Here is a 14,352-nt window from a genome sequence, read left to right as displayed (position 1 = left end):
AATATGGTAGCCATTAGCCACCTGTGGCTATTTAAATTTAAATGAATTAAAATTGAATAACAGTAAAGATTTCATTCCTCCTTTATATTAACCACATTTTGAGCGTTTAATAGGCACAATCACTCATGGCTACTATACAGTGTAGGTTTGGAATGTCTCTTATCATTGCACAAAGTTGTGCTGGTCATAACAAGGCTCAATAAAATATCACCTTCTCAGGGCAGCCTACCATTCACTTAAACAGTTTTCTAGTCTAATCTGCATTCCATGACTCTGTTTAACTATATCTATAGCTGCTGCTGCTGTTTAAGTCATGCCCACTTGCCGTTTAACAATAATTTGAAATGATTATATTTGTTTATTTGTTCACCAGAATACAGACCTGGAGAGCACAGGGACTTGGTTCATTTTGTTCTCTGCTACATCCCCAGGGTCTAATAAAGAGGCGTTGCTAGTTGATGGAATACACCAATGAAATACTAACACATCATTCATTTATTGGTGGTGAGGACTGTTCCAGGTAGAAGCAGAAGGATGAACCAAAGAAAGCAGTGAGAGACTGAGAGGCATGTTTCTGGCAACACTGGGTAACCTGCTTTGGCTGGAATGTAGAGTGTGTTGGGTTAGATGAGTCTTAAAAATACTTACTTGAGACTGAGATCATATTATTGAGAGACTCATATTTTGGGCTAAGTCAGAACTTTAGAAAAGATGGGAGACATTGACAGTTTGTTTAAGACAAAGAAATTTCATGATTAGAAATAGTTATCAAGAAATTGATCCACCCATTGTGTGGCAAGTGGATTACAACACGGAAAGACTAGTCAGAAGGCTCAAGACAGAATGCAGTGGAGAAGAAAAATGAGAACAGATTCAAGATCATATGTGTGTATGTCAGTCAGTTAGTCGTACCTGACTCTTTGTGACCCCATGAACTGCAGCCTACCAGGCTCCTCTGTCTATGGGATTTCCCAGGCAAGAATCCTGGAGTGGGGAGCCATCCCCTTCTCCAGGGCATCTTCCCAACCCAGGGACTGAACCCAGGTCTCCTGCATTGCAGGCGGATTCTTTACCGTCTGAGCCATCAGGAGGCCCTCAGGAATCATAGTGGTGGTGAAATCAACAGATTATAGTATTGGATGCAGAAGCTGACAGTGCCTGAGGAATCAAACCAGACATGACATTGAAAGGGGATGATTCAACATATATAAAGTGAGGGATAAGCAAAGGGTTTGGCAGGAAAGGTGTCCAGTTCTGTTTTTTATAAGTTCAACCCCAAATGCAGAAGCTAGTGTCTTGGGGAAAGGGTAGACACTGGGGAGAAAAGGGGAGCAGAAGGGGTCACAGAGAGCCCCAGCTGTGGTGGTGAGGAGAATGTAGCATCACACAGTGAAGGATTCTTAGGGAGAGGTGTGGAGATCCTCTCTTCAAATCTTAGGCTATAAGAAGTAAAGACATAATATTTGTGGAAGAGCTATCTATCATAACCCTATAGAAACTGGTTCATTAGAATGGTTAGAGTGGAAACCATATTGTAAGGTATACAGAATGATCTTGGGGTAAGGAAGAAGAGGTAGTAAGTGCAGCCAATGTAATTTTTTCAAAGCTAATAAGCTACTCAGATTCTAGACTCCACATTTAACCTTATGAGCTTCCCACCACCTCCCACCCCCACCCCAGCTCCTGCTTGTCTGTGTCTGGGGTACAGCTTAAATGGAGGCTGCATCAGATATTCTCTGTGCTCCCTTGCAGCTCTGACATCTCCGTGGGCTTTACCAGATGGGTGAGGGATGGGTGGAGCTTATCCAGCTTGCTTGAGAGGTAGAGACTCTGCCCTAATTAACCACCTCAATTAACAAACGGAGTTTGGCACAGAGCTAAGATGAAGTTCTTTGATTTAACATTTCCTTCACACGTAATTTAAATCTCAGAAGTCTTACGTTTTGTAATCACAGATTTGGAAGGAGATCTAGAAGCTGTCTAGTTCATTCCCCTCCTCTGTGAAAGAATGAATATATGTACACAGGCACACACACACCTCCTGCCATCCTTAGAAGCAACTCTTGGCTATTCTGGAGCCAAGACAGGTCAGTCAGTCAGTTCATTCACTCAGTCGTGTCCAGTGCTTTGTGACCCCATGAACCATAGCACGCCAGGTCTCCCTGTCTATCACCAACTCCCAGAGTCCACCCAAACTCATGTCCATTGAGTCAGTGATGCCATCCAACCATCTCATCCTCTGTTATCCCCTTCTCCTCCTGCCCTCAATCCCTCCCAGCATCAGGGTCTTTTCCAGTGAGTCAGCTCTTTGCATCAGATGGCCAAAGTACTGGAGTTTCAGCTTCAACATCATCAGTCCCTCCAATGAACACCCAGAACTGATCTCCTTTAGGATGGACTGGTTGGATCTCCTTGCAGTCCAAGGGAGTGTCAAGAGTCTTCTCCAACACCCCAGTTCAAAAACATCAATTCTTTGGTGCTCAGCTTTCTTTATAATCCAACTCTCACATCCATACATGACCACTGGAAAAACCATAGCCTTGACTAGATGGACCTTTGTTGGCAAAATAATGTCTCTGCTTATTAATATGCTATCTAGGTTGGTCATAACTTTTCTTCCAAGGTGCAAATGTCTTTTTATTTCATGACTGCAATCACCATCTGCAGTGATTTTTGGAACCCCCTAAAATAAAGTCAGCCACTGTTTCCCCATCTATTTGCCATGAAGTGATGGGACTGGATGCCATGATCTTAGTTTTCTGAATGTTGAGCTTTAAGCCAACTTAATGTTATCACCTCTCTGTTAGGAATGCCCTAGGAAGTCTTACCTCTGTCTCTGCTATGCTCTGTGGCTTCCAAGTCCTGTGGCTGTCTTGCCTTGGCAACTAGTGCATCTTTGTCAGCTTTTGACTTGCACATGCAAGTTGGTGCAGGCAAGCCAACATACGCTCTTGGACAACCTGCTCTAGGAGTGACCTGACTTGCAAGGAATCTTTTCAGAGCTCCTCCTTCTCTCCTGCCTAGACTGAGATTCTCAATCTAACTTGCCCATGTGGCTGTTTTCACATTCCACAGAGGATCATACACCTATCTGGCTCCTTTCCAATTTTCATATTTGGGCTTACATATCACCTCCTTGGAGAAGTCTTCCTTGACCACTTAATCCAAAGTAGGTGTTCTCTTCTACCTAGTGATTTGCCTTTACATTCTATTTTCTTTGTGACCATAGATACAATCTCTATTACTAGTTTTTATTTGTAAATGTATTTATTTCCTATCTCTCTATAGAACATGTGCTTTGTTGGAACCAAGACCATATCTTTCACTCTCCATTGTTCCTTTAGTACCTAGCAAAGTGTGGATCATACAGTAGCAGCTTGTATTCGTCAGCTATTGCTGCATAACAAACCACCCCATTTCAGTGGTATATAACAATGAGTATTTACTATTATGAGTCTGCCAGTCAGCTGAGATGACTTCGCTTCAGACTTCAGTGTGTAGGTTGACTGTAGCACCTGTCTTTTGCATTTATCTTTCTTCTGGGAGCAGACGGTTCTCTAGAACATGTTCTTTCAATGACTTCTGCTTGAAATATGCAAATATCCCATTTTCCAAGGCAAGTCACATGACCAAACAGTATTAGTGGAACCAGGAGATATGCTCTTCCCAAGGAGTTTGGGAAAGAAATGATTACCAAACAAGCACATATTTCTACCATGATGCTCCATAAATATCAATGGCTGAATTAGACCAGTTGACTTTTCTATCTAAACCATTTTTCGGTCATTATAATCCTGTGTTTTATCAGCATTCATTTTAGAATTTCAGTCCATGGTGAATCCACAGCCTTATGTGGAGAGAAAGAAAAAAAACATACCACTCTGTTTTCCTTGGACAAGAACTAACTTAAGATCTCTGTCTGTTTAACAGAGGTTAAAACCTCCTTCATTTCTTCCTGGCTCTCTCTATCCCCCATCTTGAGGCATAGGGAAGGCTTCATTCCTGCCAAAAACTAGAAGAGATAGAACCAATTAGAAGAACTTACCATCTGGTGGTGTGGGCTTATCAGAATTGTAGCCAAGACTCCAACAGGAACTGTTAAAGGGTTTGTGCACAATAGCTTGAGTGTCTGAGTAGAGCCGAGAATGTCTTGATCATTCGGAGAAAGTATGGCTAACCTCAAGACCACCAGATAACTTGGGGCTCCTGACAGCACCAACATTCTGCCAGAGAGTGGCCTGAAGGGACACCCCCAGCCTTACGCATATGGGCTTCCTGAAACTGTTCCATGAACAAGGATTTGCTCTTAGGCTGAGCAGGGATAAGCAGAGACTCCTCATAGCTTGGACTAACCCATGAGTCTGCTTGGATTTCTTTCTTTTTTTTTTTCTGCTTGGATTTCAAACTTGTTGCCTGCACTGACCTTTGATCTTGCCACACCAACCACCATCCCTTGTATGCGCTTCTCTCATTGGTGGTTCTTATCTCTTTTACCATGTTGACCCTTGGTCTAGCTCCAGCTACTGTGAATTTTCCCTTCTGAAGACATGTGCCACAGGAGGACATCTGTGTGTGTGTGTGTGTTTTGTCTACTGATTATCTAATGTCCATTGTTCTGGTAACAGCATCCTGGTTTCCTTTGGAGGAATTAATCCTCCCTTATGTCCATGTAGTTTGGATATAGGCTGGAGGAAACCAAGAACTTGGCTCTTCTTACCACCCCGAGATCTAAGAATGTTCATGTGAATAGTCTTAGAACAACCTGAAGAATGTAAATTGCTGGCCAATGTGCCATGTTCAGAAATGAGCATATGTCCTTATTTTTATTCAGTGACATCAGATCTAGGACTTCTGTGGAACAGAGGGCAAAAGAGAAGTTCCCTTTCCACTGGACTTTGAGATGGACAGGTATAGGCTGGCTGTATACTGGGAACTGACACCTGAGTGTAAAGTCAATTAGAGAAGAGCTAAGCCCCCAGACCTAGAGAGTTTCTCTCTGTCCTGATGCTATCACTCAAGCTCCTGAATCTAGCTGAAATCAAAACTCTCCAGTTCTCTATCCCTTGCCACCAAAAGAGTCGTGACTACTTACTGCCCAAATGGGGTTGCATAATTTCTTAAGCCAAATACGATATGTTAATAGATTAAATGCCTAGTTAATTATATTACACTGTATTTGCCTAGCACTTCTGATTTTTCAAAGCTTTTTCATGTAAGTAATGTTATTTGCCCAATAGCCCTGAGAATATATTATTATCAACTCCTTATTATACATCTAGAAACTAAACTGGACACAAAAACTTCTCAAGGTCATACAAAGCAATGTCAAAGTTGGCATTGAACGAGTTATTTCAATTCCTATATATGCCATTGTTTTAAATCTCATTGGAAATTGTCCCACTGATTCTCTAATGCTCTTAAAATCAGAATGATATATACAAATGGCTAAACTTTTATTGGGATGATCATCATAGCATTATTTTTAGGAAAAAAAAATTTGGGAATAAACTAGATATTCAATAAAAGGAGATAGATAAAATAAATTACTGGCTAATAAAATGACTTTTTTTTTAAACTCAGTGGAACACATGTTATTTTCAAGGTTACACATTCATTTTGATGTCTTCTAAAAAGTAAGCTATAATATAAATATATTCTTAATTTTTAGGTTTTTTTAAATTGGAGTATAATTGCTTTACAATATTGTGTTAGTGTCTGCTATACAGAAAGTGAATCAGCTGTATGTATACATATATATCCTCTTGAGTCTCTCTCCCACCCCCCTAGTTCTTAACTTTTAAATCGATATGTTCAGAAAAAAGATGGGAAGTTTATCCTTAGTACTGTAATTATACAAATTTTATTGTGTTTTGGTGTGTCTCTATAATACACACATTACTTTTGTACACAAAATAAAAGCTATTCTCAAAAAATTCTTTTCCATTCTAGAGATTCCATGTAAGGTCATTAGCCTCCAGCTGCCTCATTAACTCCGGTTTTGTCTGCATCCTCTGGGATCCAGACCTCCGGTGACCTTGGGCTTCCCCGTGCCTGCAGGACAGCAAGCTGTCTTACAGAAAAGTCATGGGACTGGCTGGAGATAGAAAGAGATTTCTGGTAACCTCTGTGTTCTGCACATCCTGGCCACAGCTGGCACAGAGCTGTGGTCCCTTGAAGGGAGGCAGGACTGTGGCATGAGCAGCAGGCATGGGCACCAGGGGAGGATGCGGGCTGCTGCCACAGAAAGGAAGCTGCAGCATCCAAAAGGGGCTGAGCGGACACAGCATACTGTGAAATGAAGAAAGCACTCCCAGCCCAGCTGCACATGTTTAGGGATGGAGCCCGAAACTCAAGCCATTGCCCTGCTCACTCCCCTGAGAGCTCAGCTTCCTCATCTATGAAAAGGGGCGAAAAAAAGTATCTACCTCACAGCATCTTATGGAGTGGGAAGTTGATTTGAAATCAACCATCATTTACGCCTTCTCAAAATAGCCATGCATCACTGCTATAATTATTACCTTCATTTGAAAGAAACTGACGTTCAAAAAAGAGAACTGACTTCCCCAAGCAGGGCATCCATGGCTGAGCCAGGCCTTGAACCAGAAATGCGTTATTTAGAAAATGGAGCCTTATACCTTACTTACACAGTTGGTAAAGCATCTGCCTGCAATGCGGGAGAGACCTGGGTTCAACTCCTGGGTCAGGAAGTTTCCTTGGAGAAGGAAATGGCAACCCACTCCAGTATTCTTGCCTGGAAAATCCCATGGACAGAAGAGCCTGGCGGGATACAGTTCATGGGATCGCTAGAGTCAGACACAACCTAGCGCTATCTATATATATCTATCTATATATATATATCTACATATATCTATATCTATCTATCTATCTATCTATCTATCTATCTATCTATCTATCTATCTATACACCTTACTTAGGACCCTGACTGCCAACAGTCCAGTAGGAACTGGAATGAGATTTTGATTGGACTTTTCATCCCCTACTTTTCAGCTACATAGTTATTAACAGCCTTACAAAGGAATTTACAATGCAGTCGGCTGAAACTCTCAAAACTCATTGTAGCAAAGTGCTACCCTCTAAACAGTAATAATGCAGCCTTATCTTCATCCCTGCCATTGATGTTACATAGTCCAGTTTCCCTAGTGGCTCAAATGATAAAGTATCTGCCTGCAATATGGGAGACCCAGGTTCGATCCATGGGTTGGGAAGATTCTGTGGGGAAGAGAATGGCAACCCACTTCAGTATTCTTGCCTGGACAGAGGATTCCATGTACAGAGGAGCCTGGTGGGCTACAGTAAGTGGGGCTACAAAGAGTCAGACACAATTGCATGACTAACACTTTCACTTTTTTTTAATATACAGCTACACATTCATTCATTCATTCATTTCACTAGTACCACCACACACTATTCTCTGGTAGAGTCTGTCATGGGAAGCTAAAAAAGCAAAGTCACTGCCTACAAGTTGCTTAGTCCAGTTGGGCAGATAAAATAAGGCTCCAGGTAACTAAAACTCAGGGTGAAATGTGCTGTCTGCTGTGAGGAAGATAGAAAGGGCCACAGGGCAGAGAAGAGGGGTGCGTGGGTGGACTAGGAGAGTCCCAGGTGGCACTCGGGGTAAAGAACCCGCCTGCCAATGCAGGAGACATAAGAGACACCTCCAGTTTGATCCCTGGGTCAGGAAGATCCCCTGGAGGAGGGCAGGGCAGCCCACTTCAGTATTCTTACCTGGAGAATCCCATGGACAGAGGAGCCTAGAGGGCTACAGTCCATTGGGTCACAAAGAGTCAGACACACCTGAAGCAACTTATCATGCATGATATAAGAACTAGGACACACCAGAAGGACAGGATTTCAACAAGGGAATGTGGGAGGGGGAATTTGTAGGTGGAGGAAACAGCAGTATGAGTTTGAGGACCGTTGTATTGCTTGGTTTGAGTGGAGAGCAGGGTTCAGTGTCATGTAGCCTTCCCTATTGATAATATTAAGTGGAGTTCTAGATGATTCTCTGCCTCTGCACACATACCAGATTTCCTGGCCCTCCGCTGAATCAGCTTCATCTCCAAGAGTATGTCCACGGACACACCACAGAGTCACCCAGCCTTTCCCCCACCGTCTGTCCCCATCCATCTGCCCAGGTGTGAGACTCCATCCCAAGTTGGGGACAGGAGGAAAGGAACAATAGTTGTTGCTGCATTAGCAGAAAGTCTCCAGGGAGCACAAGAGTGGCCAAGTGTTCTGGAGCCTCTGATTCCCAGTGAGAAAACAAGCCTGAACATGGCATTCCTCTGCTTGGAACCCTTCAGTAAGTCTCCCCAGCTCTTGGGCTAAAGATCAAAATCCATAACAGGGCGCACCAAGCCTGACTTGTGTCACCCTCTTCAGCCCATGCTTCCCACATCCCTTTTCCCCCACCAACCCTCTGCTCAGAATCCTTCTAGAATGTTCCTCCTGTTTTCAGCACCACATTGCTGAAAGCGTTCAGTTTTCAGCTCAGACACCTATTCATCTCTCTGCCCAATGCTGGTTCCTTTGTAATATGCTTCCATTGAATCATGGCCTTTCTTTCACATATTTATTTGTATGATTAGTTTAAGAATAGCTGTGTCCCTTACTAGCAAGTAAGCTCCACGAGCATGGGGTTGCTTTCTGTTTTTGTTCACAGTAGTAAGCACTCCATAAATACCTGTTGAATTTAAACTTTTTATTTTATATTGGAGTATAGTCAATTCACAATGTTGTGATAGTTTTAGGTATACAGCAAAGTTCTTCAGTTATACATATATCAGTTCTTTTCAAATTCTTTTCCCATTTAAGTTGTTATATAATATTGAGCAGAGTTGGCAGTGCTATACAGTAGGTCCTTGTTGATTATCCATTTTAAATGTAGCATATCTGTTGAATATTGAATGAATGCACCTGAGGCCCACAGTTGGCTTAATATACCTGTTTTATACATACAAGTGTAGCCCGACTGTGCAACTTGGTAGAAAAGGCTTGGAGCTTTTCTGAGTCTCAATTTGTTCAGTGAGCCTCCATCCAACTAAAGGCTGGTACAAAAGCACCTTATTTTAATTTATTGTTGAAGTTTTTTGTTCACTCTTACCATAGAAATACAGCCCTAGAAGGACTCTTAGAGGTCATAGAAGTTTGGGAGTGGTCCTCTGCATCATTTACACATGAATGATCCAAGAAAATAGTCTGGCATTTGGGTCCATGTCTGTAAGTTTCAATCCAATATACTTTTCAGTGAGTGAACTTGATGTGTGTGTATATGTTTGTGTGTGTATTTTCCTATCTACATTCTACCTGCCCTTCTAAATTCAGTTCAAAGATGTACTTGTTTTATGAAACCTGGTCTGATTCCTTCAACTGGATGTTTTCCTTCCCTTCTCTGATCATATGTGTGTTTGTGTATGTGAGAGAGACAGAGATAGAGAGAGGGCCGAGAACCTCTCCATTATATCAGTTTCTTTGTGCAAGCCTATTTTCTCTGAGCTTCTTAGGGGCAGAATCAATGCCTAATGCATTTTATTTTCCCCGGTTCCCAGTGTAGTGCCTTGTAATGGCAAATGGATTTTATCTTGTGTATCAACTGCAACTCTGAGCAATTTGTAGTAGCTGCTTGGAATGCTCTGGTGAGAGGGAATTTAAGGCTATGTCTAGATTCAGTGGAAAAAAATTCTGTAATCAATAAATGCAGTCTGCAAGGGTATGAAAGGGGGCCATAGTGGTACATGTACTCCATGGGGTGAGGCAAAAATAAAAGAGCTTTGAAGGAATGCATAGACAAATAGATGAACCTTAGTTTTCCAGATGTCCTATGTTAACTACTTTCTCTTGAGCATCCAAGAGAATAGTAATGACACCCTTCTCAACAGAAGTCTTCAAACTAATCAGAGGAAGTGATGTTCATAAACACGTTTCTGAACAAAAAAATTACAATCATCAATGTTATCATAAGAACCCAGAGTCACCCACAAATAGTGTTAGGGGCCCGTGTATCTCAAAGTGAGGGCATAGGTTAAGGTGGAGAAACCTTGCAATGCAGACATCTGCCATGTAACTGAGTGTGTGTACAAGAGATAAAGTCCAAACTCTCTACCTTGCAAAATAAGCAAAACAACAGCTCTCTACCTTGATTGCAAAACAATCTTGTATGGTAGTGGTAGAGATGAGGGGAGGAGAAATATTGTGACTTACTCACTCAAAAATGTTCCTCTCATGACACTCCGAAAATCTGCTCCTCCCTTGAATGCCTACCCCTGTTCCACCTCCCCCGATACTCATTCTTTATCCACAGCCACCCACCTCTGCTTTGGAAGCCTTAGCACTTAAACCTGAATCATAAGCTTCACTTCTTTTTGGCACTTCTTGTGTTGGGCTCTTTTCCTGCCATTTCAGTTTTTTGTGTCCTCTATCTTACAAGGGTTAAAGGTCACTGAGTTTTGGAGTCTGCAAAGCTGGCTTCACATATTAGCTTAGACTCTTATTCACTGTGTAATATGGAGGAGACACAATCATTCTGTCAGTAACATTATCTATAAAATGGGAATAATAGCCTCTCAAGATTATTATAAAGTGTAAACAAGATGACATGTATGAAGTCTCTGTTACGTGATGGGTCTTCAAAATAAAATCTTTGTTTACCGTCCCATCGGTCCTCCATTTTTTTTATTACTACAGGAATGCCAGTTTTTTTTTGCTTTTTGGCTATATCTTACAGCTTATGAGATCTTAGTTCCCTGACCGGGGATCGAACTGGAGCCTCCTGCAGTGGAAGCATGGAGTCTTAACCACTGGACTGCCAAGGAATTCCCTAGACCAATCTTTTGAGAGAAGAGTTACATATCTTTTGGGCCCTCTACTGTTTATTGCAGAGTGAGGAATAGATATTATTAAAAATAATAAAATGGCAGGTGCTGAAGGATATAAATCAGGTGTAAGCACATTGGCCTGCTGACAGTCCCAGCCGAGTAACATGATTTTGTTATACTGGTTATATGTCTGATAAGCAGCAGGCAGGACTTTGGTAAACTTGAGAGATTATGCTGTACACTTAAATCAGGCAGCATTTCTCAGCTCAAGACCATAGAAGCTGAGCAGGAATGTGGTCCAGAGTTGTCTGATGCCCCAGGTTTTTTTCAGAGAAGCCAGAAATGTGGATTTTTATGCCAAAGTTTGAAAAGAATTGTGCAAGTCAAGCAAAACAAGTCTCTGGACTGTTGGTTTGCAGCTCTGAAAATGATGAGGGATGCTTCGGCGAGAACTAAGAAGGCATGTGCCTACTGCCAGTGCCTAACATCTTGTTAGAATGCCCTCGGGCTTCCTAAGTAGGACCACATCAGAGGGAGATGCCCTGCAAATAGGCACACTGACCTCACCCTGATTGCCATGTAGTCTCCCAGCGTCTATGCTGTGTGATTCTTTGATTCTTGGAAACACTTGTTCATTTGTGTTAGTCCTATGCCAGGTGTTCTCAGCCACACCAAACAATATCTACACATGGTCTTTCTGAATAGCAATTCACATTCTGGTGGTAGAGTTGACCTATAAACACACTACACAGGCCACATTGCAGGACCAATCAACTGGGACTTAAAAACTCAATGCTTCCAGGAGCCAAGCAGGTGAAGACAAGGAGAGTAGTGGGCTGTTTGAGGAAGAAGCCATCTGGGGGGGATACGCCCATCCTAGTCAAGTGGGGCTACATAGAGCCAGGGTCCAGTGTGGTCAAATGGTTTAACATTTCAAAGAGAGCTAAGTTGCCCACTTTTCAATGTGCAAGTCCATGCTTCTTAAACACTTTGCTGACGGTGGCTTATGGATGGCCATTGGATGACCCCTTCTGCAGAGCTTGATAACTGGCCAATGAGGCCAGCATTGAGTACCACAGGAGGTCAGAGGAGGTGAAGAACTAGGTCACGAGTTCTCTTTGGCCTATGCTGTCCCTCCTGCCTGAGACACACTTGTCTCACCTCTTTCTGCTCCCCGCCCCTGACCTGCTGGAATGTTTCTGCTTATCATTGAAATGCAGATGAACCACCAGCCTCTAACCCCACTTCTCAAAGCATCTCCTGATTCACCATGCAAATGGATGCTATAACATTTGAGTGAGTGAGTGAGTGACAGTTGCTCAGTCATGTCCAACTCTTTGCGACCCCATGGACTGTACAGTCCATGGAATTCTCTAGGCCAGAATACTCTAGTGGGTAGCCTTTCCCTTCTCCAGGGGTTCTTCCCAACCCAGAGATTGAACCTAGGTCTCCTGCATTGCAGGTGGATTCTTTATCAGCTGAGCCACAACGAAGCCCATGAATACTGGAGTGGGTAGCCTATCCCTTTTCCAGGGGTTCTTCCTGACCCAGGAATCGAACTGATATCTCCTGCATTGCAGGTGGATTTCTACCACCTGAGCTATAACATTTACATTACATTTTAATTTTCTGTTTATGGGACAGTTGGTTTCACTGGGAATAAAGTCCTGCCAGGCAAGGAACATGTCTTAATTTTGTCTGCATTTCTAGTACGTAACACCATGCCTGGGCTTGGTCAAGGGCTCAAAAAATGCTTGCTAATGGGATGCAAGACTTTTAAAAAAATTTCTCCAAGTGTGATTGCCATACTGACTGCTACCATATCTCCCCAGGGCTATCTCTTGAATATTCTGATTCAGGAAGTCTAGAGTCTGCCCCTGAGTCTTGCTTTAAACAAGCTCCCTGGGTGAATTTTTTGTGCACAGGATCTCTCAGCTAATCTGTACCTGCCTCCCCTCACAGGGAAAGAGACTGTGTCTTTTTCATTGGTCATGGTGTTCCTAGCACCTGACACAGAGCTGAGCATACAGTGGAAATTCAGTAATTTGCTGAACAAATAAATGGATGGATAAATGAAAAGTAAGAATTAAGTTGCAATAGTGCTCAGAACTTCCTTGGTGGTCCAGTGGCTAAGACTCTGTGCTCCCAATGCAGGGGGCCTGGGTTTGATCCCTGGTTGGGGAACTGGATCCACATTCAACAGTGAAGAGTTTGAATACTGCAACTAAAGATCCTGCATGCTGTGACTAAGACCTGGTGCAGCCAAATAAATAGATAGATATTTTACAAAACATTGCAACAATGCTCCTCCAAAATCTAATAGAAACCCCAATTAGTATTGCATTTGTCCCTTTATTTATAGTTATAAAGACACCAATATAGGCAGAATAGCTGGTCCGTTACTACCATCTCTATGGACAGACTCCTCAACTCCTGCCCTTGTGAGACTGGAAGAGTACTCAGTGCATGCATGTACTCAGTTGCTTCAGTTATGTTCAACTCTTTGTGACCCTGTGGATTGTAGCCCATCTGGTGCTACCTGGGAGGCCCAACAGAGTCCTCAGAGGAGACCCTAAAGCGTTTGGGCTGCCGGTTCAGTGACTTTACTCCTTAATGATGGCAGAAAAGGAGAGCAGGAAAGATGGGATGCGAAGAAGATGCAGAACTCTCTTCTCGGCTGGAGGTATTAGCAATAGTTTCTCCCGCATCCCCTACTCTAAGCACCCTTCTGCCTTTTTAAGCAGTCTCCTGTTGCTAATACATCTAGCAGGCATAGTTCTTGTTACACTCCCTCTCCTTTCCCTTCTCCACCCTCTGGTGGAGGGATCATGAATAGCAAAATGTATAGGAAAACAATCAAATGACTGGAAAAATGGTGAAAAAATAAAGATTTGGTTATTTTCTGGAGGTAAGACTGGGATAGTTAATTTAAAGTTAACTACTAGTCCAGATATCAAAAAGCACATGAAATTAAATCTGAATATCATGTTTTTTTTTTCTGTTTTCAATAAATTATTAGTTAAGGCATTGTACCTAAAACCTCTCTGCTCCTTTCAATATTTTTCACTCAATCCAAATTGGGGTAGAAGTCAGTTTTCCCAGACTAGTGAATCGCAGTGAGCACAGCCCCAGAGGGTTTCCTAATCTCATATGATAATTAGCAGAGAATCTTCCAGGCAGGCTGGGAATTACCATGTCACCATGACCACCCCAGTTGCCTAGTACCATCTCAGTTCCCGGAACTAAAGAGAAGAAACTAAAGGTCTAAGAACAAAATAGCATTACTGTTTCTCAGGCAATCCCCTGAGCAGTGTCTCCACTGAACTGCAAACCACCGAGAGCAAAAATCTTTTATCATCTCTGTTTTTCCAATGACCGTATCAGTTCATAACACTTAAAGAATGACCAAATTCATAGAAACCTGTGCTCTGTTCTGGTATATGGCAGGAATCAAGTTGAAGAACCCAGATCTACTCGATTCAGGTTCACTAACCACAGTGGATAATACCCTGATCAC

General features: G+C 42.5%; 1 protein-coding gene and 2 long non-coding RNA genes across 6 annotated transcripts in view; 1 reads left to right on the top strand and 2 right to left on the bottom strand.

The window, feature by feature from the left end:
* The window catches only part of LOC139034434 (uncharacterized), a 106,259-nt gene extending 100,990 nt beyond the window's left edge, over positions 1 to 5,269 (bottom strand). Inside the window, exon 1 of the long non-coding RNA XR_011486938.1 lies at positions 4,046 to 5,269. This is a non-coding gene — a long non-coding RNA (uncharacterized lncRNA). The remainder of the gene's footprint in view (positions 1 to 4,045) is intronic.
* The window catches only part of LOC139034436 (uncharacterized), a 307,394-nt gene that overhangs the window by 171,799 nt on the left and 121,243 nt on the right, over positions 1 to 14,352 (top strand). The gene's annotated exons all lie outside the window — the stretch shown is intronic.
* The window catches only part of GRIA1 (glutamate ionotropic receptor AMPA type subunit 1), a 336,900-nt gene that overhangs the window by 315,834 nt on the left and 6,714 nt on the right, over positions 1 to 14,352 (bottom strand). The window lies entirely within an intron of this gene.

The sequence above is a fragment of the Odocoileus virginianus genome, chromosome 3 (genome assembly GCF_023699985.2).
Source record: "Odocoileus virginianus isolate 20LAN1187 ecotype Illinois chromosome 3, Ovbor_1.2, whole genome shotgun sequence".
Classification (NCBI taxonomy): domain Eukaryota; kingdom Metazoa; phylum Chordata; class Mammalia; order Artiodactyla; family Cervidae; genus Odocoileus; species Odocoileus virginianus.
The sequence above is the reverse complement of the archived record's forward strand: the minus strand, read 5'-3'. Positions and strand labels throughout refer to the sequence as shown.